Source organism: Triticum urartu, chromosome 1A (assembly GCF_056163025.1).
Source record: "Triticum urartu cultivar PI428250 chromosome 1A, HENAU_Tu73, whole genome shotgun sequence".
Classification (NCBI taxonomy): Eukaryota; Viridiplantae; Streptophyta; class Magnoliopsida; order Poales; family Poaceae; genus Triticum; species Triticum urartu.
In genome coordinates this window covers 29,721,366-29,728,051 of record NC_141873.1, presented here as the reverse complement: position 1 = coordinate 29,728,051, position 6,686 = coordinate 29,721,366, and the positions used below count along the sequence as shown (strand labels likewise).

Genomic DNA, 6,686 nt, shown 5'->3' with positions numbered 1-6,686 from the left:
GTTCTAAGCTGTAAAGCATGCCGCACTGAACGAGGGAGTAGTCATCAGTACGTGTCTGCCAAGCGTTCATAGCGTCTTGGTTTTGTGGGACGGGTGGATCACCTAGCGGCGCTTGTAGGACATAATCTTTCTTGGCAGCTATGAGGATGATCCTCAGGTTCCGGACCCAGTCTGTATAGTTGCTGCCATCGTCTTTCAGCTTGGTTTTCTCTAGGAACGCGTTGAAATTGAATACAACGTTGGCCATTTGATCTACAGGACATATTGTAAAGATTTTAGACTAAGTTCATGATAATCAAGTTCATCTAATCAAATTATTAATGAACTCCCACTCATATTAGACATCCGTTTAGTCATCTAAGTGTTACACGATCCAAGTCAACTAATCCGTGTCCGATTAACACGTGAGACGGACTAGTCATCGTCGGTGAACATCTCCATGTTGATCGTATCTTCCATACGACTCGTGTTCGACCTTTCGTATCTTCCATACGACTCGTGTTCGACCTTTCGGTCTCTGTGTTCCGAGGCCATGTCTTCACATGCTTAGGCTCGTCAAGTTAACCCTAAGTGTTTTTTGCATGTGTAAAACTTCTTACACCCGTTGTATGTGAACGAAAGGATCTATCACACCCGATTAACACGTGGTGCTTCGAAGCGACGAACTGTAGCAACGGTGCACAGTTAGGGGAGAACACTTCTTGAAATTGTTGTAAGGGATCATCTTATTTACTACCGTCGTTTTAAGTAAACAAGATGCAAAACATGATAAACATCACATGTAATCAAATAATAATAGTGACATGATATGGCCAATATCACATAGCTCCTTTGATCTCCATCTTGGGGCTCCATGATCATCCTTGTAGATCGTCATACTCATCGACATATAAGTCGTGATTCCTTGTACAAGAACATGATCAATCTCATACATCACATATATCATTTATTACATCCTTTTGGCCATATCACATCACATAGCATACCCTGCAAAAACAAGTTAGACGTCCTCTAATTGTTGTTTGCATGTTTTACGTGGCTGCTATGGGTTTCTAGCAAGAACGTTTCTTACCTACGCAATGACCACAACGTGATATGCCAATTGCTATTTACCCTTCATAAGGACCCTTTTCATCGAATCCGATCCGACTAAAGTAGGAGAGACAGACACCCGCTAGCCACCTTATGCAACTAGTGCATGTCAGTCGGTGGAACCTGTCTCACGTAAGAGTACGTGTAAGGTCGGTCCGGGCCGCTTCATCCCACGATGCCGCCGAATCAAGATAAGACTAGTAACGGCAAGCATATTGAACAAAATCAACGCCCACAACTACTTTGTGTTCTACTCGTGCAAGAGAACTACGCATAGACCTAGCTCATGATGCCACTGTTGGGGAACGTTGCAGAAAACAAAATTTTTCCTACTCGTTTCACCAAGATCCATCTAGGAGTTCATCTAGCAACGAGTGATTAGATGCATCTACGTACCTTGTAGATCGCGAGCGGAAGCGTTCAAGGAACGGGGATGATGTAGTCGAACACGACGTGATTCAAATCACCGATGATCAAGCACCGAACGGACGGTGCCTCCGCGTTCAACACACGTACGGAACGGATGACGTCTCCTCCTTTCTTGATCCAGCAAGGGGGGAAGAGAGGTTGATGAAGATCCAGCAGCATGACGGCGTGGTGGTGGATGCAGGGCGTCACAGTAGCAGGGCTTCGCCTATACTACGAGAGAGAGACGTAACGGGGAGAGAGGAAGCACCAAAGGCTGAGGTATGAAATCCCTCCTCTCCCCCACTATATATAGGAGGGCCAAGGGGGGGTGGTGCGCAGCCTAGGAGATCCAATCTCCTAGGTGCGGCGGCCAGGGGAGGGTTTCCCTCCCCCCCAAGGCACCTCGGGGTGCCTTCCACCACTTGGACTCCTCCGTGGTGGAAACCCTAGGCGCATGGGCCTAGTAGGGCTGGTGCCCTTGGCCCATGAAGGCCAAGGCGCACCCCCTATAGCCCATGTGGCCCCCCGGGACAGGTGGCCCCACCCGGTGGGCCCCTGGGACCCCTCCGGTGGTCCCGGTACAATACCGATAACCCCGAAACTAGTCCCGATGGCCGAAACAGCACTTCCTATATATAATTCTTTACCTCCGGACCATTCCGGAACTCCTCGTGACGTCCGGGATCTCATCCAGGACTCCGAACAACATTCGGGTTACTGCATATTCATATCTTCATAACCCTAGCGTCACCGAACCTTAAGTGTGTAGACCCTACGGGTTCGGGAGACAAGCAGACATGACCGAGACGACTCTCCGGTCAATAACCAACAGCGGGATCTGGATACCCATGATGGCTCCCACATGCTCCACGATGATCTCATCGGATGAACCACGATGTCGAGGATTAATCAACCCCGTATACAATTCCCTTTGTCAATCGGTATGTTACTTGCCCGAGACTCGATCGTCGGTATCCCAATACCTTGTTCAATCTCGTTACCGGCAAGTCACTTTACTCGTACCGTAATGCATGATCCCGTGATCAACCACTTGGTCACCTTGAGCTCATAATGATGATGCATTACCGAGTGGGCCCAGTGATACCTCTCCGTTATCCGGAGTGACAAATCCCAGTCTCGATCCGTGTCAACCCAACAGACACTTTCAGAGATACCTGTAATGCACCTTTATAGTCACCCAGTTACGTTGTGACGTTTGATACACCCAAAGCACTCCTACGGTATCCGGGAGTTACACGATCTCATGGTCAAAGGAAAAGATACTTGACATTGGAAAAGCTCTAGCAAACGAACTACACGATCTTTGTGCTATGCTTAGGATTGGGTCTTGTCCATCACATCATTCTCCTAATGATGTGATCCCGTTATCAATGACATCCAATGTCCATAGCCAGGAAACCATGACTATCTGTTGATCAACGAGCTAGTCAACTAGAGGCTTACCAGGGACATATTATGGTCTATGTATTCACACGTGTATTACGATTTCCGGATAATACAGTTATAGCATGAATAAAGAAAATTATCATGAACAAAGAAATATAATAATAATACTTTTATTATTGCCTCTAGGGCATATTTCCAACAGTGTGATCATTCATGTTTACCTTCAAGACATCATCCAAACGAAGAGAATTGGAAAGATTCAAGGTTGATCAAGACTAAGTCAAGAGTGAATCAAGTTGATCAACTCACAAAGAGTAGAAGATATATCGAGAGGGATCAAGTGATCCCATGGTATGGTAAGCATTGTCCATTGCACTTTGTGTACTAACCCATGGTCTATGTGAGAGTCTTTGTGGGGTTAGGTACGTGTAGCTGTGGGGTCTTTCGGGCTAAAATCACTGTCCGATTTTCTGTTTTTACAGTGCGTTTAAGTTAATAGTTATTATGTTTTTGCATAGTTAAAAAATAGAAAATGCCTAAAACTAAAATGAACACATTATTATTCTGGGTAAAATTGAACCAACGAGATATTTTATTCAGGATTTATTATGTGTTTTGCATGATGAATTTTTAGACATCAAAAATAATGATATTTTCTTTTATGTTGATGTTTAAATTCAGAATGAAATGACTCTAATTTTAATTCGGACCAACGTTGTTTTATTATTATGAGTCATCCCCTATGATATTTTAATTCCATGTTTCTTCTGCCCAACGGTGTTTTGACATGGAGTTGAAATTAAATACTTGGCATGTTTGTTTATTTACCAGCGTAAATTTATAATCATGCAAGTTTACTTATGAATTTTTATGATGATTTCAGCTTCCGCTCCATTTCGGTCCGACACGATCGAACCACTTACGGGGAGTAACTTCCCTCGTTGGAAGTCCCAAGTCGAATTATGTTTGGGTTGGAATGAATTTGACTATGCCTTGAGGGAAGAAAAACCTGTGGCACCTGTGGCAGGTGTTACAGAGTATGCAGAACTAAAGAAAGACTATGATGTTAAGATGGAAAAGTGGAACAAGTCCAACCATATTGCGCTTCTCATCATTAAAGCGACAATATCGCCGGACATTTCTGAAGCACTCCCTAAGAAAAACACTGCTAAAGAATTCCTCACTGAAATGGAGGAGCAATTTAAAGGCTCCGACAAAGTGTATGCTCATGAGCTTTTTGCTAAACTTCTTCAGAAATACACTATTGACGGAAACGTTAGGCAACACATATTGAGGGTGGTAAATGCTTACACCAAACTTAAGGCTTTGGAGTGTTCTTTAAGTGAAGCCCTTCTTGTCATAATTATTCTTGAGTCTCTTCCAGAAGAGTTTGAACAATTTAAGGTCAACTATAACTCTCTAAAGGAAAAATGACCGCTCTCTGAGATGACCGCAAGGATCGTCCAGGAGGAAGAGAGGATCATGAGGCAGAAGAAAGACCATATTTTTCATGTTGGCTCTAACAAGAGAAAGCATGACGGGCAAGGTTTTCCCAAGCCTCAGAAAAAGCAAGTCAAGAAAGAAGGCACTAAGCCATTCAACCCTAAGGCATTCAAGGGTAAAGAAGCCGGTAGTTCTTCTTCTGCTCCTAGCAGCTCCACTGCTGGAGAAAATTCTTGTAACTTCTGCAAAGAGGAGGGACACTATCAAAGGGACTGCCCAGGCTTTCTAAAATGGATGAACAAAAGAGGTATTGATGAAATTACTTTTGTAGATGAATCTTTTTATGTCGAACTTTCTATAAAGTTAATGGTGGATTGATTCAGGGGCAACCACTCACGTTGCTAACTCTATGCAGGGATTCGATACGATCCAAACTATAAGAGGAGGAACAAGAAAGCTTAAGGTTGCGAACGGAGTTGAGGCCGATGTTGAAGCTGTGGGATCTCTCACGTTGGAGCTACACACTGGCCACATTCTTAGATTGAATAATGTTATTTATGTGCCTACTGAAAGAACATGCGGTGCCCCCATGTTTGGTTTTGGTAATTGATGACAATCTCTATGGACTAATGCTTTCCTTGAGTTATATTTGAAGGTTTTCTCCATAGGATTTTCTTGGAGTACATGTGTTGGTTTCAAGGAGAGTTTGTGTCGACCAAGGTGCTATTCAAGGAATTATCCAAAGATTGGTCATTTGAGAGTTGAGCTTATTGCAAGCATGTCTTGAAGAAGAAGATTGTGTGATCATTCATGTTTACCTTCAAGACATCATCCAAACGAAGAGAGTTGGAAAGATTCAAGGTTGATCAAGACTAAGTCAAGAGTGAATCAAGTTGATCAACTCACAAAGAGTAGAAGATGTACCGAGAGGGATCAAGTGATCCCATGGTATGGTAAGCATTGTCCATTGCACTTTGTGTACTAACCCATGGTCTATGTGAGAGTCTATGTGGGGTTAGGTACGTGTCCATGGGCTTGCGTCAAGAGGATGATATCATACAACCCATGGGAAGGATGACATCAAGTGGTGATCGTCATCAAGATTGCCGTGTGCAATTTCAAGTGGAGAATCACGAAGAGATCAAGTGCTTGAAGCTTGCCATCCATTTTGGTGTCAATGGACTTGTGAAGATGTGCCGAAGAGTGGCTCACCCATAGTGGAGTATGGGGGAGCAATCATCTAGTCTTCATCGACCCAACGCAATCAAGAAAGGTGGTCCATCTTGAGGAGGACAAGATCGTCATAATCTAACTCAAGTGGATCATGTGCAAGGCAAAGGTTTGCCCTTGATAGGTTTTCTATTTTACCGGTCTCATGGTGGTAGTTGGGAGACCGGGTTATAGGATCGATAGCCGTACTATCAAGGGGGGCTCTCAAGTGAGTAGCTTGATCGTATCGTTCGTCGAGAGCTCAAACCATTGCATCCTTGCATCATGTTTCTTGGTTCTTATTTGGTTCTCTTTGTGAGTCTTAGAGCTTATGGTCATCTTGATGACAAGCTTGAGTTCATCGAAAACGGAGTTCGCATGCGTCTTCTATGATGTTTTCGGTGTTGTAGATTTTACCGGTCTTATCCGAGGAAGGGTCCTCACCATTTTCTTATGGGCCTTTTCTAATTTGCTTCTTATTGTTATTTCTTTCAAGATTGTGTTATCCCTTGTCGCTAGCTTTCCAACAAACTTGGTTTCATCGATTTCGGAGTCCGTTTGCAAAAGTTATGGCCGTTTTGGTGTTCTGAAAAGGCTGCAGTGGTACTACCGCGAATTGGAGCGGATGTAATTTTTTACTACCGCTCCAGAGCAGTACTACCGCGGCTCCTACAGCGGTAGTACCGCTCCGGACCAAAAACTCGTCCCAAGTCTTGCGGTGGTAGGCCCGGATGTATTTTTTTAGTACCGCTCGCAAGCAGTAGTACCGCTACCATTTGCGGTAGTACCGTGAGGTCGAGCGGTAGTACCGTGAGGACGAGCGGTAGTACCGCTTCGGCGGTTCTTCTGGCCTTTTGCCTCCTCACTGTTGTTTTTCAAAGGGGTACTTCCGCCCTAGCGGTAGTACCGCTCCTTGGAGCGGTAGTACCGCTCTGTGCGGGCTATGAGCATAACGGTTGGATTTTTCCCCACCTATAAAAGGGGGTCTTCTTCCCCAATGAACCTTATCCTTTTAGCTCGTGTTCTTCCCCCATTGTTGACCTTCTTCGAGCTTGCTAACTCTCAATCCCTCCAATGATTCTTACTAGTTCTTGAGGGAAAAGAGAGAGGAGATCTAGATCCACGTT

The 6,686-nt window shown here is 44.4% G+C and overlaps 1 pseudogene; it reads left to right on the top strand.

Moving 5' to 3' along the window:
- The first annotated feature begins 3,978 nt into the window (after positions 1-3,978).
- LOC147988720 (uncharacterized) lies at positions 3,979-4,878 on the top strand (annotated as a pseudogene).
- The last annotated feature ends 1,808 nt before the right edge of the window (positions 4,879-6,686 follow it).